The following is a 26,539-nucleotide window of genomic DNA, read 5'->3' on the forward strand; positions in this document are numbered from 1 at the left end:
CAGTAAAGCTCAGCAACCTCCTTCTTTGCCTGTGGTTTAGTGGCACAAAGAACCCACAATGTCCAGGAGATGTTTCAGCTTCCAGTTTCTACAGTGCGTGCTTGTGTTCGGGTGGAATGATTCCTCCCTCGGCATGGGGGGCTCTCTGTTTAGAATACTGAGAGTAACCTCCACGTAGGGTGACAAGGCATCGTTTGCATAAATTACCATATTTAACTCCTGGGGTAATAACCTTGGGAGGTGAACAGCCACCATTCCAGTCCATAGGTGGGGAAGGGGATGCTCAGAGCAACAGATTCATTTTCCCGCTGAAACAAAGTTCTGTTTGAGTGCTGGTGTGGGACTCTCGTGCTTGGGTCCCTTCTCCTGCCCCAGGTTCTGCCTTCAGAGCTGTACTGGCCACCAGCACCCTGGTAGTGCCAGGGGTGCATGGGCAGACGGACACACAGCCTTTTGGACTCCCAGGGGCCATCATATGTTTCCTTCCACGCCCTTGGCTCTGCAGGCTCCAAGCGTTGCAGAACCGCGGGAGCAAAAGGTTCTCTTAAATCTTTCGCCAGGGACCTGGCACCCCAGGACTCCTCTTCTGGACTGACCCAGCTCCAGCAATCACCTGAAGACCCTCAGCCCCGTGGGGGGTGCTGGAAGGCGGAGCCCGGGAATGGCGGGCACCTCACAGGGGGATGGGCGGGTTTCACGGCAAATGGAGCCTCGGGATAAATCACCTTCACAAAACCCCACAGCCTCCTTCCCGTGCCCCTTCAAATTAAAAGAGTTCTCTCTACTAATATATTAATTAAAATGAAATATTAATAGCTGACCTCTATTATTTATTGGCTGTTTTGGGAGAATAAAATATTGAGATCCAAAGAGGAATCAATTCTGATGAAAACTCCCTCTCCTGAGCAGGCTTGATTCGTGTCACATAATAAAGAGATAAGCTTATCAGCTGCATCAGTTCAAAGACGTCTGCTGTAAATGTTGATTTTAAACCAATAAGAAGATTATAAGCACTGTCATAAAATATCTTTCCAGGATGTAAATTATTCAAAGCCCTTCGTGGGCAGACACAGTATCTCATGCCTCAGTGAGTCCCGTTCTGCGCAACGCATTTCATTTATTAAAGCCAGAGAGGGCCTCTGTTGATAAAGCCCCCTAAATAAATGATCACCTTCATCTCCTTCTTCCAAATTATTTCCACGATTAGAATTCGAAATGTTTGTGCCAGAGGTGTCAAAAGGCACCGCTTCCGTGAGTGACGCGGACGTCTTCATCGGGAGGCTCAGGCCCGCACGACACCGAAGCAAGCCCCGTTCTGGGGAGCTGGGCAGTGAGTCAAGCAGTGGAGACAAGCACCCAGGGCTCAGCCTCACAAAGCTGGGCGCAAGATGAAGCTGGTGACGTCCTGAAGGACTGGCAGTTCAAACCTGCTCTGCCAGTCCGGCTGACCCTGACCCTGGGCACGGGCCTCAACCTCCATAAAAATGGAGTCTTCATTTAGGGTTGGGGGTCGGAGGAGTCCTCCCTGTGCCCCCACTGGCCACTGAGTCTGGTTCATGGTGGGTTCTCAGTCAACAGTAGCCGGATCGAAGGCCATGCTACACTCCCCCCGGGGCAGGCCACTTCTCATCTTCTGCAAGTCTCCTGGTGCTTGGGAGATGGTCCTGGGCAGTTCTGCCTGCCCCAAAAGGCACATGAGCAGCCCGTCCTGCACTGACCTGTGGCCTTGGTTGTCAATACCTGCTGCTATTGCTATTATCGTCAAGGTTTCCGACTATTCCTTTCCGACTCCAAATCCATGCTTTCCCCCATGCTGCACGGAGCTCATGCATCTCCCCAGCAGAAAACTTGGCAGAGAGCGGCTGGGCAGCCAGTTGTGAACCGCTGGTCAGCTCTTTCCTATTCTCTGAAGCACGTGCCCATTAGCATTGGGTGCAGCTGTGTGGGAGAGCAGCGGTGCGCCGGCTCTGGAACCACACAGGCTGGGGTCTGATGCCTGCGCTGACACCTTCTAGTGGAAGGGTCTGGATGAGCCACTCAGCCCTCCCCGAGCCTTGGTGTTCACATCTCCGTGGGGCTGGAAGACAGAGCCGGATGTCAAAACTGTATGGTCACTGTCACTGGAAGGAGAATGTGTCTATAAAGTCCCACACATACTGGGACACTGTGTCTGATGTGTTTGGCGGGTGGGGGGGAGGGGGTCTTGTGTTGACCCATGAATCATTTGGTCCTCATCTCCCCAGGGGCACAATAAATGTTTCAGAGACAAGGATCATAGTCTGTGTTACCTTGAGTAACAGTAGCTACTGAGTCATGAGCCACAAACGTCCACGGAAGGAATTATCCCCATCAACCGTGAAAGGGGACATCTGCCAAAAAGGAGGGCCCCCAAATCAGCCGTAACGCTCTTGATTTCCTCCCGTGCTACCTAGGTTATATCCCTTAATCTAATAGGAGGAAAACAAAACGGTGACTCAGAGTGACGACGGTGTCAATCAAGGCTGAATAACTGTCCAACAGAATTTTCTAATGTTTCCAACAGAATAATCTAATGTTTCTAATATGCAGAACAAAAGAACACACAGACACCCACCATAGGACAATGTAAGAATCACCAACAGTGTGCGTGGAGATGGAAAATTTCCTAACAAATGCATCAGAAAGAATGGGTGCTCGGAATCCTCTCCTACCCAGGACGCAGGCGCCGGCCAATCCGTTTTGCTCTCCTAGCAATCCTGTCTGGTCAAGAGCTGACGATCAGGCATGCGAAACAAGTGCTATCTATGAATCTTGCAAAAGTATCACCTTGGGAAAACAGAACCAAAACAAATTGAGAAATCATATAAATAATTACTCTGAGCTTCAAGTCTAACATGGAAAAGGAAGGCACACAGGCATAAATGATAATTAATATGACTGTTTAATTACAGGGGCACAAATTAATAAACCGGAATTACTCCAGATTTCCAGCAGGCATCCCATCTCTGCATGTGATCTCAGAGGTGTGGGCAGAGGGAGAGAAATGCTTAGCTTTCCTTGGCCAGGTGCCCAGCTGGAATGGCATCAGGAATGGGGGGGGGAGGGCCCTGCGCCAAAGGACCAGCTCCTCCAGCCCCCACCCCTCTGCTCAGACACAGGGAGCCCTCATCAACATCAGCAGATGCAAGCTTCCACCAGGCCATCTTCCCTAATTAGGAAATCATTCCTCACATGGCTACAAGGACCGCCCCCCTCCGCCCGGCCACAACCTACTAAGGACAAAATGCAACCCAACACAACCAAGGGGCACGATTTATTAAGTAGCCATTGGATATGCCAGGTACTCTGTCTGTGTTTCTCTCTCTCTCTCTCTCTCTCTCTCTCAATTTGTTTTGGTTTTTGATTTCCCAAACTAATGCTTTTGAAAAATTCATATACATCACTCATTTTGCATGTCTGATTGTCAGCTCTTGACAAAGCAGGATGCTGTGGAAGCAAAATGCATATGATGGGCACCTGGGTGGCTCAGTGGGTTAAGCCACTGCCTTCGGCTCAGGTTATGATCTCAGGGTCCTGGAATCGAGTCCTGCATCGGGCTCTCTGCTCAGCAGGGGGCCTGCTTCCCTTCCTCTCTCTCTGCCTGCCTCTCTGCCTACTTGTGATCTCTCTCTGTCACATAAATAAATAAAATCTTTTAAAAAAATGCATATGAGACTCAGTTCACAAGACAGTATCATCTACATGGGAGGAATCATCCCATTATACCGACAGGAAAACCGAGGCTCTGAAGGTCAGTGAGTCTGATTTTACTGAAGCCACATAACTAAAACACAGAAGGTTCTGGGTGTCTGCGTCCAAAGTCTGTGCCCTTCTCCTTATAGCTAGCTCTATCTAGAAATCAAAAATGCTTCCTCTTCTGCAACTTACACTACAACGTTCATTTGACCATCTCCTCATTCAGTACATCAGTCATAGACCTACTACGTGCCAGCTTTGGATTATGTTCTGGGAATACAATGGTGAGCAAAACCTTCCCCAGAACCCCACTTTTGAGTGACTTACACAAGAAGTAGCAGAGGATGCCTGAGATGAAACAATCATGCCAATAAATACATCTCAAGAGTCTTTGGTCAGGGCTCCATAGGGGAGAGAATACTGGGGCTATGAGAATTCATATAAGTAAGAGCTGTGTGGTTAGGGAGAGCTCCCCTGAAGAACTCATGGTTGAAGGGGGATCTGAAAGATGAATATGAATATATAATACATAGAAGAATAGGTATGAATATAGAATTCCCTCTACTTGCTCTGTTTTCTTCCCTTCCATTCACCCACCACCTGCTCCAACCTAATGCACCTTATGCTCCCATCACTCTGCCTCAGGAATTCATGGGATGAATTTCATGGACATTTTCAACCCTCTATTTACTTGAGCTGTCAGGCATTTTGGACAGAGTTGATCACCTCCTTCTCCTTGAAATCATCCCCCTCTCGGTTTCTGAGCCAGAAACGTACTTGTTTTCCTCCTGCCTCTTTGGATCCTCTCTGAAAATCACCGCGACATCATTGTTCCCCAAGCGTTCTTATATTCTTTCCCTGGACACCCTCATTCCTCTCCAAGGCATGACTGAGCACCCCACTGGTGATTCTCATGTTTGTATCTCCAGCTCAGACCTTTCTTCTGGACTCCAGATCTGTATTTCCAAATCGCCCGATGGACAGCTGCTCTTGGAGGTCTCAAAAGCACCTCAAACTCAGTATGATCAAAACAGAGTTCATCTGGTGACCCCCAACTCCATCTCTGAGCCACCTATCCAACTGGCAAACCAGAACCCCAAGCATCATGCAAGATCTCTTTTTCTCCTTGCCTATGTGATATCCTGAATGATGGCTCCCAAAGATGCCCAGGTCCTTTTCTCTGGAACATTACCGGCAAAAAAGGGACACGGAAGATTGATTACATTAAGGAAACTGAAGTATCTTAAGCCTCAAAGTAGAAAGATTATTCTGGATTATCAGGGGACCTAAATGTAATCGCATTTATGTGAGAGGGAGCCAGAGGGTAGTAAAATAACTGAGAGTAGAGAGTAAAGGGAAGTAGCCACTAGCCAATGAATGCCAGAAGCTTTAAGATCGTGGAAAAGGAGAAGAACAGGTTCTTCCCTGGGGCCTCAAGGAAAAACCAGCCCTAACAAGATTCTGATTTTTAGCCCTCATTTCTGAGTTCTGGCCACCAGGACTATAAGGAGACAAATTGCTCGTGTTAAGCCATAAGCTTGTGATATATGTTATAACTGCAAGAGGAAATTAATGCATCCTACTCTAACATACATGCTACCAAACTGCCTTTATTCTGCTGTCCAAATGATTCCCAAATGTAGCTGCTTTTGCCCATCTCCACAGCCCCTTCTCTGGGACAGCCTCCAGTCACCTCTCAGTCCGTAAGCATGTGCCACAGCCTCTGTCTTCCACGGCTCCTAGGATAAGAAGCAACATCATTGGCACGGCTCCCCATAAACGTGTTTGTCCTCGTCCCAGTCTCCCTTTCCAGGCTTATCTTGTAGCCAGACACAATGGCCTTCTTTCAGTTCTTAGAGGGTACTAATTCCCTACCCACCACATGGCTTTTGCACAGCCTTCTCCTTTGGCTGGGGGTGCTTGTTAATTTCAAGTAATAGCTGACATGTCATGTCCTCACTCCATTTTCTCTGATCTCCCAGAACTGGATTCATCCGACACATACAACAATGGAAATTTTACACTAACTTTTAGGACTTCATAATCTACATCTAACTCCCCAGGTTGTCAGTAGGTCCTGAGAGAACCGGCTAATAATGACTTGGTGTGCCCACCGCTGTATCCTCAGCATCCAGCACAGAACCTGAGGGAGCACAAGTGGTTAACATATATGTTTGGATGACTCCCAGAGCCCAACGGAGTACCTCTGGGCATCTGTGTGGACAGGGGTGTTGGTCTCAGTGGTGGGCTTTGTCCAAGCCTTTCTAGCTATTCGGTTAGAGAAAGGGGGAAGGGGTGTCATGAGAAGGACTTGACGGCACTCAACAGTGGCCAAGGAAACTCCAGAATGAAAATTTAATCCTCATCAGCGACATCTTCTTAAAACAGGCACTGGGCAGAGATCTCAGTTAACTTAGTATTCACAGGAGGGAATATGGGGAGTTGGGGGGGGATTTTTGCCATTAGCCTATACTGGAAATTATTTAGTAATAGATCAGAGTCTTTAAATAGCATTCTGTGCCAGGGGGCTTACCTGAAGGCACGTCATAGGCCACTTGGGGTTGGCAGTGGCTTTGCATTGCCCAAAGCCCCTCTTCATCTATTCTGGGGACTGGGATTTCACACAGGAAATTTTAATAAAAGGTTCTTGTGACTAGAAAGAAATTATTTTATAAAAGTCAAAATTTATGTTATTTGCACCACACCTCAAAGTTTTCAACAAAATATTTGATTTTTTTTTTTTCCATTCATTTCTCCCATAAGCCCATCAAACTAGAAGGAGATAATTTACTCCCGTGGACAGATGCAAAAACGGCTCAAGGAGCTTGGGTAACTTGCCCCAAATCACAGATCTGGTAATAGGGAAGAGCTTGGACTCAAGTCCAGGACATTGGACTTCCTAGAAGCTATGGAATAGTAGTTTGAGCCCATTTCATGGACGTATTTATTTAGTCATTAAGGAAATGACTTCACTGAACATCTGGATTTCCCATGTAAAGATGAAATAGCACACCATTTTAGGTGTGGTAAGGTTAGGTGGCAGGATTAGGGGTAAATTTATTGCCTTCTTTGTGCTTCTCTGTAACTTCTACAATGTGCATCCATTGATCCATATTTAGAAAGCATTAGGAAATAAACAAGTATTCATTCGAAGTAAATCAACGGGTAAACAAGGGAAGGTCTGCTACTCACTTTGGAAGGGCAAGGGAGGTAACTGATTATTTGGAGCTGGCTCTGGGCCTTGATGATAAAAAGCAAACTTTATTCAAGCAAGGGAGCGGGCAGGCATGTGATACTGGGTAAAACCAACTCCGTGGCTTCTGCAACAGGCAGACCTGCTTCTCCAATTACTGCTTGTGTGAGTCTCGAGTCTCTGGAGGAACAGAGGAAAGAAACCAACTGACCTTTATTGGCCATGGCTCTTGATCAGAAGTCGCAGAAACACACAAGTGAAACTAGCTTAGAGGGCAGAAGGAATTCGCTGAGTTACACAAACGAGGAACCAAGGAAGCTGTGCCGCAGCCATGGCTCTTGTTCCATCTATGAACTCGGCCTGTCCCTTCTTAGCACTGAAGCACACTCGCCCCTTCTGACCGGGAAAGTGGGCACCAGCAGGCTTGTTCTTATTTTCCTAGAGGGGCAAACCCAGTGGGAATAAAAACCTCTCTCAGAGCCCCCGCACTAAGCCTGAGATGATTCTGATAGGCCATGCTTGACTCCCATGGCCCCACCCCCTTTCTCAGAACCAATCACTGTGGGGCACCTGGGTGGCTCAGTGGGTTAAGCCTCTACCTTCAGCCGGATGGTGATCTCAGGGTGCTTGGATCAAGCCCCGCATCAGGCTCTCAGCTTGGTGGGGAGCCTGCTTCCCCTCCTCTCTCTGCCTGCCTCTCTCCCTACTTGTGATCTCTCTCTCTCTCTCTGTCAAATAAATGAATAAAATCTTAAAAAGAAAAAAAAATCACTGTGACCAGGTAATAGAGAGTAGGATGGGCCCAACCCACCCCGTGTGCCCACCTGGGTGCCCAATGGCCCTATTCCAGGAGACCCAGCTCTCTTGTGACAAATACTGAGCAAGGCAAACTCCTGACTAAGCCAGATGAGCTGAGCATTTCCCTTGGCCAGAGGGTCCAATTTATGTGTGCTGCTGGAAGGTTTAATTCGTTTGTGAAATGCATTAAGTGATAAGTAACTTTAGCTAAGCAACATTTCAACACTTAGCGGGGATGGGGAGAAAAACTTTAAAATCAAGGTGACAACACAAAAGCAAAGGAATGTTTGGTCAGAAAACAAAACAAAACAAAACAAAAACAAAACCAGGACATAAAATGTTAGGCTCTAGAGAAAATCATCATGTTACAAGGTTCTGAGAAAACAGGCATGTGGCCCCCTGACGTGGACTAAACCCTGGATGGCCACCAAGTTCTTCCCGATGATTTCTGCTACTCAACTACTCTTTGCAGATTGGAGATAAGAATTGCAGAAGATGCTCCTCCTTCAATAAAACTCCAAATAAATTAGATATTGAACAAGACACTGAGATCCTGGCAAGAATACACGAAAAACTGGGCCCCGAGCTGTTGAGAGATGATAAATTGTCAGCTTCTATTTAATAAGATTGTGTCTCATCACCATCTCCTGTAAGGGGTTTGATAGCTTTTGTTTTTAACTTGTGAAGATGAAAATCAATTCCCAACTAGAGCTGGAAGCCCCAAACCATACGGCTGCAAATATATCAATTAATCAATCAATCAGTCGGCCAACAGATCAGCAAGACCATACTGAGGATCAATTCTTGCTGGGCATCTGGGGCAGAGGAAAGGAAGAAAATTTGCCCCTGTGGACATTAGATGAGGGAAGCCATGATCAGAAGGCACTAACTCCAACTTTAAAGGTCAACAGCGAACCTCTTCCCATTAGAATTGTTGGGTGGGTGTGCCCACATTCCCATCCGTACTGTCTCATAGACATGTTTGACTTGAAACCCTGGGCTAATCCACAGGCTTTGACTTACACCTCTGCTCTACTCGGGTGTCCACACCAGCAACAACATTACTCCTTATAGATCAGCTGGGTTTATGGATCCTACCTGTGCTCCCTGGGCATTTTATGAGACAGACATGGGGATGAGGAACCTGGAATCAAGCTCAAATTCCATCCCTTACCCTTAAGTTATTCAGCCGTCCTTGGTCGCAGTATCTTTAACCACCAAAGCAGAAATAACAACATGTGCCTTGCAGCCTGCCAGGATTAAATGAGATCACAAATGAAGAGCTTTTAAAGTAAGACCAGGTTCAGAATTAATGGAATTTTGTTAACATTACAATCAGCACTGGTGATAGTGGTGTTATTTCAACATCAGGTAGGTACTCTTAGGTTAGTTTTTTGGTTTGGGGGTTGTTTTGTTTTGTTTTGTTTTGTTCATAAAAACGAGTATAGGCATGTTTTGTTCCTCTGCTTTTTATCCCTCTCTAAATGGACTTCCTCACCCTACAATAATCCTATTAAATTCTACAGACTTTCACTTACATGACAAATATCCCACTGGTTTCAGCCCAAACAAAAAACTAATTGTCCCCTCGTTTGTCTGTGTGTGAGTTTGTTTTTCCAGATGAAACACTTCAGACTCTATTTTCTTTGTCCCTTGGCGTTTTTAACAACCACCACGGTATGAGTTAGCCACAAAGATAGGGCTTCTTGGAGCAAGAAAGTAAGGATGTGTGAAGCCAGTGGCTCTATTTGAAGCCACAGTTCTTAATTTCAGCTAAGAAATGGCTGAAGGAGTGTGATATAGAGGAGAGAACATAAACTTGAAGGTCAGGAGAGGCCGTATCTTAATTAATCCTGCCTCCCCACTTCCGCCTCCTGTAAGTTACATGACACTGGCTATGTTTCTAAACCAGTGCAAAAATCAACTATTGTTCTTGTCCTTCCAAGAATGAATTTGGCAAGATTTATAGACATTATTTCCTTACATATTCCTCACCATGTCATTAACAAGTCAGAGGCATCATGACCCTTCGGGGGAGGAAATCAGTGGAAGTATTTCCATGGGAGGCTCTGAAGAAAAAGGCTGAAGGCAGCACCGCAGGAGATTCAAGTTCAAGTCCCAGTCCTACCACCATGATCTGATGTGGGTGACCTTCAAAAAGCCTCCTCTTCGTGCTGGCCTTCTTTCACTCTTTGAGAATAAGGAGATGAAGACTAAAGGATCCATTAAATGTCCTTTCCACTCTGACACCTGATCACACTCCATTCTAAGACTTGGCATGGAATGAAATCTTATGGCTCTCCCTCCTCTCTTAGCTGCCTTAACAACCACACCTGCTACCTCTTGCTTGTCAGCAATGACCAGTATTTGTTGAACATCAGATACGCATCAGACGGAGCCAGATGCCGTACCTTATCCTCGCCCCAGCCCTCGGAAGCAGATGCTGTCATTATCCTACTTGATAGCTAGGGAGTCCGGGGCCATGAAAAGTTGAAACCCTCCTTATTTAAGAAACATTTTTGGGGCGTGAGATGCAGACCCACGTCACTGAATGGCTTCTCAACAAGATGACCTCAGCTTGAAAGATACAGGACTTGCAAGACAACGTCACCCCTTAGGCCAGAGATCCCTGGGGTCTCTAAGGCATCTCACTTTGTTCAGTAGTTCTTCCTGCCCTGCCACCACCCCCCCATTTCTAGTTTGGACTTTGATTTAGGTCTTTGATGGTGGGAGGGGCAACACAGGTTAATGAATGGTTCAGAGATTTTTTGGCAGGCTGAGAGGAAGAAGAGTCCCTTATCTGCCCTGCAGAATGCATGCCCGCAGAGGACCTGCCCAACCTGCGGTCCTCCTCCAGAGCACTCATGCCTCTGAGGCTATTGGGCAAGTTAAGTGGGATTCTATAGATTAAACTCCAGGGACAACTGCTGACACACCACTGACCTTACTCTACCCCTACTCCTACCCCACTTTAAGACCCAACCCTTGAAAACTGCTTTTCTAGTTTTGGTATTGATTCACCCCTCCTTCAATCAATCCAGGTCCCAAAAAGAAAGAGACTGCATTCTGCCTGTGTTCCCCTCTAGGATTTCAATGGATTCCTATCTCGCATTTAGTTCTTTCATCCATTTTGAGTCTACTTTTGTGTGTGGTGTAAGAAAATGGTCATTTCCTTCTTCTGCATGTGGCTGTCCAGTTTTCCCAAAACCATTTGTTGAAGAGACTGTTTTTCCATTGGATACTCTTTCCTGCTTTGTCGAAGATGAGTTGACCATAGAGTTGAGGGTCCATTTCTGGGCTCTCCCTTCTGTTCCACTGGTCTATGTGTCTGTTTTTGTGCCAGCACCATACTGTCTTGATGACGACAGCTTTGCTGAAGACAGAGTGACTCAGGAGAGTTTATTACTGAAGGGGCTGTGAACCAAGGCAGAGGGCATTGAGATGAGAGGACAATAACTAGAGTCTTGGTAGCAGAATTTCACCACCCCTAGGACCAAAAGGCTAAGAGTGGAGGAGTAGTTACTAGACACCAGAGAGAAAGAGAGAGAGGGAGAGGCACCAAGGACAATCGCCTTTCTTTGGGGGAACAGTCTCTAGTCAAAGGACAGAGCCAGCCAAGAGATGACCTGGTAGGGAGGCAGTTAGATGATAACACTCTGAGCTCACTCTTGGCTGTAAGGGTTGGTCGCAGAAGTAGCTTGAGCCATAACTAGCTTGAGCCATTTTGCAAAAATATTGTACAACACAGCACTGACCCTCGGCCAGGGCCATGAAATGTACTGATTAGCAGTGTTGCTTTGTCACTGTGAGTACAAGGCTTTCGGGGCTGGTTTGCACTAGCTCGGCAGCATTATTTCTTAACAAATGGTCATATGGACAACTTGCATTCTCTAACCTCCGTGCGAACACTTTTTGGGACTCCCCATGGGCCGGGCCCAGTTGGAAGAAGCAGGCAGAGGAACTCCTTGATGTCCTGCATGTAGTACAGCTTCCGGGGTGGAGTGCAGGCCGGAGAAGCATGGAGAGGAGGTCTCAGGGTCGCACCTTCAGCATGAAGGCTGTGTGACCCATGCATCACATTCACCGGGTTCTCTTTTACATCAGAACAGCAGAAGCGTGGCCCAACCAGCTGACCATGAGGCCCCTAAGCACGCACCCCCATCCTTCCCCTGGGCATGTCCCCCGCCCCATCTCAGAGCCTGGCACGGAGGAGGTGCTCAGTGAGTGTGACAGCACCTCCGGGGCCGGCAAACCGCACGGAGAACCAGCCAGCTGCCTGCTTTCCCCCAAGGTCCACCCTTTTCTGTTACGGCTGCTGCCAAGGAAGCTCGCCAGTTTCCCAGGGGCTACAGAGACACTCTGGAAGGTGGGGAGAGACGGCTGAGCGGAGAGAGCAGATGCAGGTGGAGGTCGGGCCATGGCTGGTCTCCGAGTGCCTCCCCCGGTGACATTAGATAAACAGAGATGGGAATCACATTTCAGTGTGACAGCTTAAAAGGCATGTCAAGAAACAATTAAAAAGATGTAGAGCAGCCAGGTCCTGAGAGACTTCTGGCAGAGTGAGGCTGCTTCCCGTCCTCCGATGTGGGGGCGACACGGCCCAAAGCACATGTTCGGGGCCTTGAATTCTCAAAAGCAGGTCCTGGGAGGCCTGAGGCTGGAGAGTACGTGAGCCTGGAGAATTGGACCGTCTACTGCTTTGAGGTGTTGGAGGAATCACCGGCCGTCGGCAGCACAGAGCATCTGCCCCGCGAGTCCCCCGGTCAAGCTCGCCACCTTCCGATCCTTGTCACAACCCCGGCTGTGAGGAATAATGTCTATAGAGTACTGTCTGAAGGACATTCTGTCCATCACTCCTTCTGATCCAGCTTCTCAGACGATCTTCCCCGGAGCCCTGGAGTTCCTGAGGGTGCTCCTGGGGCTCCCTAGAAACCCATCCCCTGCCTCCACCCCAATCCAGAGATGGTCAGGTCTTATCTGTTACCAGTGGGATACTGGGGTTGCAGATAAGGAATCGCCTTTTTAAAAATGCATGCTGGGGCCTTAAAAGAGCAAAAGCCATCACATTAGCCTGAATCTCATTCTGCGATCAAGCCAGATGAAGCCTGGGTCATGTGTCTTTGCTCTGCTGCCCTTAGAATTTCTCGTGCTAAATGGAGCTCCAGAGGAATCCCATCAGCCCACTTTGTGGGAGCCCATAAAAAACAGCTTATTGAAATTCCTGAAATGCCTCTTGAAGGACTTATTCTGGTGAATTCATGAGAGCCTCTCCTCTTTTGTATCAGGAAGAGTCATTTCCAGTGTGATCGGGTCGTGCGACCCACGGGCTAGGAATCTGGCTCTGTCTCCATCTTGGCCTTGGCCTCTGCGAATCCCAGCGCCATCCCCGAGGCCCACTTGCAGCTGTCCAGAGCCTGTGCTCTTCGAGATTCCAGGCCCCGCCCCCGCTCCCTCACTTACTTAATCACGTCGACTTGTATTTGTTTGTGTGAGTGGATACAGAAGGTGTGTGTATCCTTCCTCCAAAAAGAGAGGGAGAAGAGACTCTATGAATAAATGAAAGTATGTGACCCTTAAAGAAAAAAGAAGCATCTCAGTCCATTGGTAGAGCTCCCCCGGCTCCCAAACATGTTCTAATTCTGATCTCCCATGAATGCGCTGGTTTTCCCAGGCTTTGCTTACAAATCGTTGTTGGCTCCCGGCCTGCTGGCTCTAGGACCTCAGGCTCCCTCGGGTGGGATTCTAAAGCCTTCTCATTCTGAACCACCAGCTCGGCCCTGTCCTGTCCCTGCGTCCTACACCCCCAGCATTAGGCTAAAGTGCTCACCGTTCCCCAAATCCGTGCAGCCCCTTCCTCTCTCAGTCTTTGGCACTCGTGGTTCCCAACCTTGTAATGTCTTCTCCCATTTCCCCCATGGGAAATTCAAGACCAGGAGTATTTCTCCCCCTAGTCATGCCTACTCTGGTGCCCAGAGCAGACTGCTGCCCCCACTCCCTGTTTCTTCTGTCCCAGTCATGTCTCTGTTGGTCACTCCCAATATTACATCACCAGGCTTCTGGAAGTCTCTCCCACTGAACTTCAAGCTCCCTAGGCACGGCCACAGGGGGACTGGGAGGCACAGTTGACTAGGGAGTCTACACTGGGGACAGAACACCGAGAGGGTTTGACAGAAGAATTAAGTACTCTCTCTATGCCACGACAGACAGGCAGGGAGACCCCCAAGGCATCATGCCACAGCTCACTGCCAACACAGGCTTTAGGAATGTTGACGGTCCCTCTCAGCCTCCCCCAGTCCTGCCCTCCTCTGACCTCCCTGAGCTCTTCCCCTCCCATCTCAGAGTCCACCTGCTGGTGGGAGCGCTGGGATTTGTCTTGTGGTCATCGACACTCAGTCTCAGACATCTGATGTTTTAAATTCCTGAGGTGAAGAATCCTTATTGGTTTTGCTAAGAAGAGAGAGCATCATCTAGGGCCCCCGGCAAGCTGCACTTGCTTCCACGATTCCGCTCTCCTGAGGGATGACGCACAGCGAGCCTCCCAGGACAACACGGTACAGCAGCAGAGCCGCGCCTTTGTGTTTGCACACCCTTGGCACACGTACGGAACCCCACCCCACACTGAGACAGAGCAAACATGGAGTCAGAAAGACTTGAGTCAAAAGACTGGTTCAGGGGCACCTGGATGGCTCAGTGGGTTAAAGCCTCTGCCTTCGGCTCGGGTCATGATCCCAGAGTCCTGGGATCGAGCCCCACATCAGACTCTCTGCTCGGCGGGGAGCCTGCTTCCCTTCCTCTCTCTGCCTGCCTCTCTGCCTACTTGTGATCTATGTCAAATAAATAAATAAAAATCTTAAAAAAAATAAAAAATTTAAAAATATGTTAAAAACAAAACACTGGTTCAGCTACTTACCCAACATGTATGTCCTTGGGCAAGTCTCACCTGTACAACCACACTTTCTTCCGTAGGGTAGGGAGAACACACATTACTTTATTTTCCCTACAAGCCAAAAAGTTTACGGAATAACTCCAGTTTGATAAGTCACTTAACTGCTCCATGCCTCCATTTCTTTCCCTATAGAGCGGAGACATGCCTACCTCACCAGGCTACTAAGAGAATTCAGTAAGAAAGCGGATGCACAGCATTCCGTACAAAGCCTAGATAATGAACACTTGCTTATTGTCTATGGCCATGTCCCCGGAAGATGACAAGTTTCAGTCTTGCCATGTATCGTCTACCAATCCAAGGGAAATGTCACCTACAGCTCTGGTCTATGTTGCGCTTGCTGGCTTTAAGGATATTCTTGGGAAGGAATCTCATTGCCAATTCGAACAGATCCCTTTGATGCTTAGCAGTGCACTAAAGTCACTCTCGTCGTCTGCCAAGGAGCCTCTTGATGCCTACATACCTGCACAGTTCTCTCGCAGGTAGCACTCCCTTGCCAAGCTCTAAGTGACTGTTGGGAACATGCCCCTTATTCATCCTCTGTGCCCCCACCTAAGGCTTCAGTGACATCCTTGCACCCAGAGTGCTGGTCACCACGCTCTAGACACTGCCAATGCCCGTTCTCACATCATCACTCCACTAGGGGGCTCCAGACTCAGGCGCGATCCCTCTCCGTCCGCTCCACTCCAAGGCGACCACCTGCCACCTACACAGCCACCTTTGGGAAGTGACGAGCGTGCAAGAAGCACTGATGCTTTAAGAAGAGCCTTCACTCTTCCTGTGCTCAGAGAAAGAAGGAATTTGCCTGAGGCCAGGCCTGGGGAGGCTGCCATTTTTCTTCCTGAACTCTCCCCACTCCCAAGGGGCCATATTTAATTCATGATGCTGGAGCTAGCACCATTGCCAGATATATTTCCTTGATGATTAAACATTAAACACACAAGTATTTCAAAGCATTTGAAATAACTCAGAACTAATGAAGGACTAATTGCTTCACTCTGTGTATTCAAATAGTGATGTTATTTTAAAAAAATGCATTCTTATGTCAACTGCTGCATCCATTAATTGCACGTTTTCCAACAGTTAGCTGTGGTGTGATTAAAGCATATGAAAATAATCTTTTAATTAGCTTTCATTTCGAAACAAATAGACAATTAAACCAAAGAAGTAAGTGTGAAAATCCTGTTGGCCTGTTTTGGGGGGGGGGGGTGCTTGTACAAATAATGACTATATCACTGGAAATTATTTCCTTGGCTGGTCTAATGGCTGTTAGAGTAATTTCATCTTTTCTCTATTACATCCCTTCTATTTCTTATAATCCTATACCCCTACTGTTATCCCCAGAAGCCTAAAATATGTAACTAGAGGAATAATAGTCTTTTTCAAGAATGTCTTTTTGAATAGAGCTCTTCAAAGTACCAGCCAATTCTTATTAAAAATATCACTGTACTCATCACTGGTGTTTAAAAAGAGGAAGAAAAATCCGTTTTGGCCGCAGCATCATTAATACTCTCTTGCACCCTGTGAAGCAGGACCCGGGCCAGGTGATGGAAGAGGTCCCCGGGGCACAAGATTTAAGGAGGCACACATTCCCACATGCCAGCCCTTCACTCGAGCAACCCTCAGAGTGTGTGTCTTCTTAAATTCTGTGACCTCGGGGGCCCTGCTTGTCTCACTCTAGACCCAGCCCTCATGATAAAGAGCCGCAGGGTCTCCACTATGTGCTTAGTGCTATTCATATAACTTTCTCATAACAATGAGAAAGGAACTATAGATTTAGTCCAAACCCTCTTCCATCATGTATAAGGAGACTGGGGCTCCCCCCAAAAGAGGAAGGAACATGCTCAATGTGTCATGAAGAAAAGCAAGATGCAGATGGCATGGTCCTTGTCCTTGGTCCTTCGGTCAAGAAGCATCTGCTGGGCGTGTGTGTGTGGCATGTGTGGGGGATCACCAGCCTCAAATGGGCTGTGTTACCATGAAAGACACACTCTGCGGGGCAGAGCAAGAGAGCTGGTCCTGAGGAAACAGAGATGATGGGCCACTCTTTGAGCTGAGTAACCAAGGGCTAGTGACTTCACCTCTCTGAGCCTGTGAACCATTTCTTTAAGTGAAGGTAATATTTATGTCACTGTGAACACCAAGGACCATAATGGGAAGAGTGTTGCATGGTGACTGACATAGAGTAAGGCATAATAACGACTACAGATACCATTTTGCAAGTAATTTAGTATGTGTTGAGAACTGTGCTAAATGCTTCATCTGCTTTATGGCATTTTATCTGCATAGCAACCCATGGGATAAGTACCACAAATTTCATTTTATAGGTAAAGAGAAGGGCTCAGAGAAATGAAATGACTTGCCCAAGTTCACATAGGTGGTAAGTGGCAAAGTCGGGATTTGAACCATTTCCATGAATTTCTGGTATCTGAACTCTTCCTTTCTTAAGAAAACAGAGCTCAAATTTGGGAACATACCCATGGTTAGCAAATTCTGAAGGCCAGCCCTTCAGATTTTAAATCCATCACCCAATGCCCTCAACTACTATCACAAACTCAATTAATGGGGTCTAGTAGCACCAAGAGCAACAAGAGGAGTACTGTAATCTCATCGTGATGGAAACGATGTATAAGGTATAGAAAATATCACTTCCCACCTGATGGGACAATTGCACTGAGATGCTTAGGGAACTTGGGAATGGAAGTATAGCACGTAGGAGAACCACAGAATTAAAGAGTTTAGAAGGGGTCTCCACCTCTGTGTTATCCAACGCCAACCCCAGCCCAGCCCACCCCCAGTGCCTCTGTCATAAGGTGGCACAGCCTCGTTCACCCCCATTCATTTCATCAACAAACGCCTTCATGATATTGGACTGAAACCTGCCTTCGGTCTTCTGGCGCCATGCAGACTCACAGCACCCCCTCCAGGTGCCTCTTCTCCAAGGCACAAGACCCCAGGCTTCCAAGAGGGCGCACTTCCTATGCATCTTACCAGCCCCACAAGGCTTCCTGTAACCTCCTGGATTCTGACAGATGTGGGGCTACATCCCAGCTCCACCACCACAGCTGACCTCCAGGAAGCCAATTCGCCCCTCAGAACTTGGGTTTTCCCTTCTATAAAGGAAAAGCTGTAACGGCTACCTATTGTAGAGTGGTCTTAAAGGAGATGAAGAATATAAGCACATTATCCGCTCTATACAAGCACTCGATAAATGCTCACCCCTGTCATTATCACTGTGATGATTTCAGGGGGAGCAGGAGAGCATCTGGGGGCCCACGGCAACGGAGAACAGGAGATTAAGGGTGGGGGGGATGGAGTACTGCAGGCCAACCTGAGACAGACCCAGCAGAGGTGAGGTCAGCCCCCCTGCCACCTTCCCAAAGGATAATCAGTAAACAAACAGTTGTATTGAGCAGAGCCCCCTTTGGGACTCTCTGGAGCTGGAGGGTCTGCAGCTCCATTCAGATATCGTTTCGGTTCTGCTAAATTATCACCAGCATGTGTTATCACAAATCATTCTGCGACTTGGCAGGATTGAGTGAAATGTGATCCCAAATCATACATTAAAGGAGTAGGGCATTTGCAATGGCACATTCATTTACACCATTCCATTTCGCTCTCTGAGCCGCGAAGACACTCAAAACTCCCAGCAGGGAGCACTGGCCACAGCAGAAGGAAGACACTGAGTTATGACACGTCCTTGTCAGTCTTCCCCGCGAAAGGAGGAGTGAGCGTGTATTGCCGATGTGCTGTGACTGCTGAGGACCAGAGGGAGGCGGGGGCGGCTTAGCCTTGACGCTTTCAGAGGTCGAAACACGGACAGCAAATTATAAGGACCCCAGGATGCCTCCTCGTTTTCTGCATCGAGTATCGGTGAGTACATGGATCCAAAGGTGAATTAAATTTGGAACTGTCCACTTCATCCTCCCTCCCATTCCTACTCTAGCTGCTGGGATAGACTCTAACCCTCCCAGCCTAGGAGGCAGCGAAAGCCAGGTCTGCCGGTAGATAATGCAGTAGGAACATTTTGAAAAACCCAACACACAGGGATCTGAAAAGGCTTCTGCCTTTTTGTGGTTGCCCAGGGATAAGGAGAGCATCAGGTACCCAGTGATCTGAATCTCAGACATTAAAACCCTCATGTCAGTTAAGAACTTGACCCTTCCAGGGCGCCTGCGTGGCTCAATGGGTTAAGAACTTGACCCTTCCAGATTCACCAATCCCCACCCCATCTCTCGAGCTCTGATTGAGGTACATCTACGGACAGCATGAACACAGGCACTACGCCAGGGAATAATATGGGAAACCGTCTCATCTGAGGACCAGTAAAAGATTTACATAAGGAAGAAAATAATTTTTGAGGTCTGAAAAATGAGTTGGTATGAAACAGCCAAAGGGAGGCTGGAGGACTGGGGGCTCGTGTTCTGCATTAGGGCAGACTCTGGTGAATGCGGAGGACTGATGGACACCTGTGGGCTGGGCCAGACCATGGGAGGGGGACTGCAGGGCGAGGAGGCCCGAGACTGGGGTGGCCCAATCCATGGTAAGAATTTTGGTGATGGTAATAGGTAGACATGATCAGATTTAGGTTTTAGAGGAAAAAAAAAATGTTTTAATGCCTCTGCTGTGTGGGAATTGGATTGTAGGTTGTGCCAAGAAGGGAGGGAGAGAGATTGAATAAGGGTGATCACCATGGTCCCGATAAGGGCGAGGAACGAGGCTTGGGGCAGGACAGCTGCTGAACATGGAGTGGGAGATAGCAAGGAGGTAAAATCAGCAGAATTTGGCAACAGATCCTCTGTGGTGAAGAGAAGAGACCGGGCAGAGGGTTTGGCCTTCAGTATTCATCCAAATGCTCCCCTGTGCAAGGTCATTTGAAGCCTAATAAAACAGCTTTCATGAAATTAGATTAGTCAAAAAGCCCTGTGGTAGGCTGCTCATTGGAACAACACTGAAAAATATAATGGGTGGTAGCCATACCGATCTTTCTAGAATTCTCAGTGCTGTGAACTGGAGCACCATGCTTGGCATCGTCAGACATTTTTTTTTTCCCCTTCATATCTGTTCTAGAATCTGTCTGAGGCAAAGTGATCCTAATGCTAGTCTGTGAGAGAAAGAACTATTGAATATTGTGTGAAATGGAAATTCAAGAATATTTTTTTCCTTTAATCTCATCAAAATCTAGATCAGGATACCTAAACCCATTCCAACTTTGCCACTAACTTGCTATGTGACCTCAGGCAATTTTTGTTCCCTCTCTGTACTTTCATCTCTATTTCGGGAATGTGGAAGAAAGTAATCTGTAAAGCAACTTCTTGCACTAAAATCCTTTACATAGGAGACGCCAGCTCCACACACGTGGAGGAGAACATACTCATAATTGCAGGTAATTGAACTTCTGTTCCACACTGAGTATTGCACACTTGGATCCTGATTTTAACTCTGTTTTCTCAAACAAAGCGCAATATAATTTACAGTCAATTTTGAAACAAATTTGCTCTAATGAAAAATGTTCCAAGCAACAACATTGCTTTTATAAGAGTTACGTTTTCCTAATGGGCACCAGGCAAAAGGAAACATCAAAATACGTTCCAAATATGCAAACCCAGAGAATACACAACACTTAAACGTTGCTGTTTGTTCCCAGTAAAATTAGCTCCGTGTTACCCGCACGGTCGGACTCCGCAGGTGATTTTCCAGAGTAGTACCAATCCATACCCCGGGCATCCCGAGTGCGGCGCACCTGACTGCCACCTCTGCCACGTCCTGCCAAGAAACATCTGCTCTTAATGTCTCAGAGCCGTTTCCGCAAACATACTCGTACTCCACACGCACAACTGCAGACTCAAATGCCCACCGCCCACCGCGACTTTTGCTGCCAATACCGTACTTTAGATTAGATCATCTTCATCCGTTTTGCAGACCACGGCCCCGGGAGAGCAGCAGGTCTACCTGACTCCAGAAGCACCCCTGCACGCATACTAGTCCATGCTTTGTATCAGCTTCCAGTACGTTCTCTGTAACAGGAAAGCCTGTCCTTCTTGTCCCCCTTGGTCCACAGTCTCTCGAGGTGAAGCCCAAAACCCCAGCCAGGATGCCGCAGGTCCTTCTGGAACCTATTCCAAGCTGGTGTCAGACTGGAGAAAATGAGACTGGTGAGGTCGGGAAGGCTATGGCAGAAGGGTGCTTGCCACGAGCCCCAGAGAGGTCCGGTGAATCAACAAGTGAAGGAATGATGGAGTCATCCCCTTTTTTGGAACCAAGGACTTCATTCCTAATCTTACAATTCGATCACAGAAGCAAGGCCATCTCACTGCTTTAGGTCTCAGCAAGCTGAAAAACCACCAGGATTTACTAGATTGTAAATTTCTACTACCCCCTAGGAGGGCTTATCTACCTGGAGAGAAAGCAGCAACAGTGAAAAAAAAAAAAAAAAGTGGCTACAAAATGGCAAGATTGTCAAGCCTTGTCCAGCTCTTCACCCCATGGAGAGCATCTGTGCAGGCACCCCTGCTCATCATCTCTGCACCCCCGCAAGGAGGCAATGTGGACCCTGCAATTGTTGGCTGCAATGTTCTTGGCCCACTGAAGCTTGTTCCCAAACGAGTCCATGGACTTTGGGCTGGTCCAAGAGAAAGTTTGCATTGGGATACAGCAAATGAAGGGGAAAAATGAGGAGTATATTTTCACTTTAATGAAGTTGCCTTTATTCTGAGATTATATACTTCATATCTACCAGGTGACATCCAGAATGTCCTTCAATGAAATGATTATGATGGTAGAAGGTGGAACATATTTCATTGCTATCGTTTTGGTTTATGTCCTTACTTAGCCAAATAAGAAGTTGGTTATTAGCATGTGCTCAAAACATACTTTTGGGTGTTTGAAAGGTTTATAAAATCTGAACATTTGGGGTCTACCATTCTATGCTACGTACAGGTTCTGTGCAGGACACACTGAATTAAGGTAAGAGGATGTTATTGAAGGAGTTTTATCCCCTGAGCGGACACCAACTCATTGGTAATTGCTGCCTGGAAAATGTATTGGAAAAGATTCTAAGCCTCATCTGTGCTCAAAGGGGAAGAATGTTCTAGAATCCATTAGTAAGACCTGCCATGGATGAGAGGGGGAAGCGGCGATCCATTCTCAGTGGTGTGCTACTAAATATTTAACAACTGTTCTCTAAAAAGAAGAAAAGCCCCATGTCCTTGGCCAATTTCCATGTAAGAGTGCTCCCACCCTAGTCAATGTCCAGCCACCAACATGATGTCCCTGGAAGCAGAGTGGAGAAGGGATGCACACAGTCAGCTAGCAGGAGAGGGGATGAGCCCGCACCAGGGCATCATAGCACACTTGCCCTGAATTTGCTTTTCTGATTCTACCCTGCAGGAAGGCACTGCACGTGTGTGGCTCAGTGTCCCACTCACAGACCACAACTCTCCTTCACTTAAAGCAATATATTCCTTTGGCTGGAAAAGGATAACACATTTCTGTTTCTTACATTCAATAGGGTTAATTTATCAATTCTCATGTAGGTAACTCCAGCAAGAGATGAAATGGGTGGTCTTGTGCCCTCCTTACTGGCAAAAACAATGACATTGCAATGAGAATACTGAAACATGAACATCAAAATAGAAACAGTGTTAGCCAAGCACAGCTACCCAAGTCAACTCTATCAAGGGGATCTGGCATTAGGTGCCATGGCTGATGGAGGCCTCAAGGCTATTTGCACTCTTGCTATGGATACAACATAAACAAAAGTTAAATGACCAGAACTTGTTATCTACTGACCAATTAGTTGGTTTGAGATGGTATTTCTAGGCTGAGCAACAGAGCTTTCTGAAGAGCACCAAATCCTAATATTTATTAAAATAATGAGTCATAGCATTAAGCCTGAAATGTAGGACCCAAGAAAGATTATAGTACTGAGTGCTGGTTTTGTGATCTGGCTTTCTGCACATGAAAATTGCACCCTACTTCCTTGGTGTTAGCCCAGCCTCCTCCAGCTTTACTCTGGAGCTCAACTCCCTAGGTTGAGGGAAAGCCTAGAGGTTAGTCCATAAAGGAGGGTTGGGGTAGGATATGGGAGTTGGTATGGGATGAGTTTGGAAACTAGAATATGGAGAACAATGCTTTTTGAAGCAGAAGGCTCATGCAAGTTTCCAAAGTACATTTGTACAGGCTGTGCACTGAACAACTCCAGAGAGTCACCATTTTATGTGACTATGGCAGTCCTGCCTCTAAACGACCTATAAGTGAGGCAGGTTCTGAAGCAAGAACCAGGGTCTTCATCGTCAGTGGTTAAGAACAATAACAGTGGTGAAGAAAAGATTGATGGAAGGAGTTAAGAAAACAAAAACTGTATTGGGACTGCTATAGTTATTAATGGGGAAAGAGCTATAATGTACACAGATCTTGCTTAAAGTAGACTCAGTGTTGTATGTATGGGGAAACTGAGACTAAGAGAGAGAATTGCTCATTGCCTGGGAAATGAGGGGATTGACAGAAAGAAAGAATGCTGTTGCCTGGGTTAGAGCATCTGGGAACAAGCAGCCCTTGCAACTTGAGCTCAGAAATGCTTATAAACTGAGCAAGTCAGTACACATGGGGTATGGGACCAAGTGCAGAAGCAGAAGTCAACACCCAAAAAACAAAAAATCCAGTCAACGAATGGGCAGAAGACATGAATAGACATTTCTCCAAAGAAGACTTCCAAATGGCCAACAGACACATGAAAAGATGCTCGGCATCAGTTGGCATCAGGGAAATACAACAAAGCCGCAATGGGATACCACCTCACAACTGTCAGGATGGCTAAAAGTAGCTCAGGAAACAAGGTGTTGGAGAGGATGTGCAGAAGGGGGACCCCCTTACACTGCTAATGGGAATGCGAACTGGTGCAGCCAGTCTGGAAAACAGTATGGAGGTTCCTCCAAAAGTGAGAAATAGAGCTACTCTATGACCCAGCAATTGCACTGCTGTATATTTATCCTAAGGATACAAACATAGTGATTTTAACAGGGTACATGCACCCCAATGTTTACAGCAGCAACGTCCACATAGCCAAACTATGGATAGAGCCCAGATGTCCATCAACAGATGACTGGATAAAGAAGATGTGGTATATATACACAAGAGAATATTATTCGGCCATCAAAAAGAATGAAATCTTGCCATTTGCAACGACGTGGATGGAACTAGAGGGTATTGTGCTGAGTGAAGTATGTCAATCAGAGAAAGAAATACCATATGATTTCGCTCATATGTGGCATTCAAGAAGCAAAACAGATGAACATAGGGGAGGGGAGGGAAAAATAAAATAAGGTAAAAACAGAGAGGGAAGCAAACCATGAGACTTTGAATTGTAGGAGACTGAGGGTTGCTGGAGGGAAGGTGAGTGGGGAATGGGGTAACTGGGTGATGGGCACTAGGAGGGCATGGGATGTAATGAGCACCAGGTGTTCTACACAACTGACGATCGCTGAACTTTCTCCTGACCCTAATACGACACTTGTATGTTCACTAACTTGAATTTAAATTAAAGAAAGTCAGCAGAGATGCAAGAAGTGAGTTCCAGAGAATGCTGCGTGAGCAGGGCCAGGATGGGATGACCAGATCCCCGACTTGACCTCCCAGGCCAGGCTGAACTCCTAATCCCACCTGCTCTATGAGGTCATTTTCCTGTTTCTTAAGGGCAGCCATACTTGCCTTCTTGCCTGCAGTGAGGAGCACAAGACTACACAACAGCCCCCTAAAAGCCCGCTTTTTATAAAAGTTACCAGCTGAGGGCGCCTGGGTGGCTCAGTTGGTTAAGCAACTGCCTTCGGCTCAGGTTAGGATCCTGGGGTCCCAGGATCAAGTCCCACATTGGGCCCTTTGCTAAGTAGGGAGTCGGCTTCTCCCTCTGGCCCTCACCCCTCTCATGCTCTCTCTCTCTCAAATAAATAAAATCTTTTAAATAAATAAAGAAAGAAAGAAGAAGAAGAAGTTACCATCTGACCCGTGTCCACCATCCCCCTCCGGATGTGAACTGAAACTGGCAGATTCCAAGGCCCAGGGTGGAGGGATGACCAGAGGAAGACGGGAAACAATGTTAGGTGAGGGGAGTACAATGTAACTATGGCATAGAACGTTCCAGTTGTGGTCACTGGTACACACCATCCCCTCACATCATCATAGCAACCCTGAGGGATAAGAATTCAGCTCCACACTCTCCATATGGAAGAACCGAAGCTCACACAAATTAGGTGGCTTGCCCAACTTTGCAGCACTAGGAAGCAGCCTCGCTGGAATTTGAATCCAGTTCTGTCTCAATGTAAAGGGGCTGCCCTTGCCACTCAGCATCGTTGGACTGGCCACACAGGCACTACCTTGGAGCTTGTTAGAAGTTCGAGCTTCCCTGGCTCCCAGAACCTGCTCAGTCAGAACCTGCATCTAAGCCAGATCACCAGGTGACTCGTGAGCTTACTGAGGCTTGAACACCCTTGTTCTAGAAAAGCCCTTCCCAAGTGTCCTTCAAAATGTTTCTGCTTCCAGGGTATGAAATCTTGACTTATTTTTCTTCCACTGGAGTTTGGCCAAAATGTTCTGCCACCCCTAGCTGCAATTACCTTGGTAGCTCCCCTTCCATTGTTCTGCAGTGGAGAGCGCGAATGGCACAGCCCGGGGTGACCTCTCTCATGACGATGACAGAGCCAAGATGAGGTTTGTTTTAAGGTGAACCATGGTGCTGGGCTGACCACCGTCCCAAGGCTTCATCCGGGTGTATGTGACTTCTCATCACCTCACCTGTTGAGTGGGAAGAATCCTGTCTACACGGGATTGATGTAGATGCTGGGAAAGAAGGGACAGGACTGAGACCATCTGATTTCACCTTTCTTCTCAAGCTGTCAGAATAAACCCACCGTACCACCGTAGCCCATGGGAAATTAGAGAGGTAAGATGTCTAAAGGGATGAGTCTGCAGGCCATGCCAGTGAGTGCTCCCCTCCATCAGCCCCAGGTGAAACATGGCCCCTCCATCCCGGCCACAGCGGCTCGGACCAAGGATGGAGCGGAGACGCCATGGCTCTCCCACACTCATGCGTTCGTTCCCATTCTCACTCTACTCCCTGACCTTCTCTCCTCCTTCCTTCCAGCTTCTCTTCGCCTCCGTCCTTTACTCTCCATGGACTCCTCACTCCATTTCTGCCCTCCCACACCTCCTCCCTGAAGCTGGGAAAGAGAGACTCTCCCTTAGCAGTGAGGGCTTAGAGCACGTGCCGGGGATGCCCCCTCCCGCGCCCTCTGGGTGCTGAACACCCAGCAAGAGTTCTGCAAGCTCCTGCTCCCCTTGCAGGATCCAGCTTGGCCAACACAGAGAGGAAGATGGGGGTGACGAAGAGCTGACACCCCACGACAGCCTGGAAAGACAACAAGGGAGGCTCGGTATTTAAGTACCTCGGCTCTCTCGCGCCTCGTGTAGACCGCCATGGAGGCTTGTGTTCGGCACCGAAGACCCAAGCTCCCCAAAGGGACTGGGCTCCGGTGACCCCATGTGGTAACTGGCTTGATGACACATTGTTTTCTGGCTGCCTTGCTTGCCCCTCCCCTCCACCTTCCCCCACTTTCTCGAAGTTCCTGGAACCACCGCCCTCCCACATCACCACTCACACTTGAGGGTTCATTTCAGGATCAGCTTCTGAAGCCCACCTCAAGGAGCTCCACGAGGCTGAAGCAGGAGATCACGGACAGAGGGGGAAACCAAGATGTGAGGAAGCTTGAGGGGCAGCGGCAGAGGAGAGGGTGAAGAAGCCAAAGGCCCAGAGGGGAGAAGGGGAAGGAGAGCCCAGGGCGTCCACAGTGGGTCCCAGAGCTGACTCGGGCTCAGAGAAAACCCTCTTCCTTACGAGG

At 47.7% G+C, this 26,539-nt stretch overlaps 1 long non-coding RNA gene across 2 annotated transcripts; it reads right to left on the minus strand.

Moving 5' to 3' along the window:
- Positions 1-3,784: 3,784 nt before the first annotated feature.
- Positions 3,785-25,477, minus strand: LOC116580314. Of its 2 annotated transcripts, XR_004281600.1 has the most exons (4): positions 25,259-25,477; positions 20,316-20,414; positions 6,248-6,367; positions 3,785-5,453 (listed from the first exon to the last, which is right to left on the minus strand). It is a non-coding gene; the product is annotated as an uncharacterized LOC116580314 (long non-coding RNA). The 2 variants fall into 2 exon arrangements; XR_004281599.1 differs by lacking the exon at positions 6,248-6,367.
- Between the last annotated feature and the right edge of the window lie 1,062 nt (positions 25,478-26,539).

Source organism: Mustela erminea, chromosome 19 (assembly GCF_009829155.1).
Source record: "Mustela erminea isolate mMusErm1 chromosome 19, mMusErm1.Pri, whole genome shotgun sequence".
Classification (NCBI taxonomy): Eukaryota; Metazoa; Chordata; class Mammalia; order Carnivora; family Mustelidae; genus Mustela; species Mustela erminea.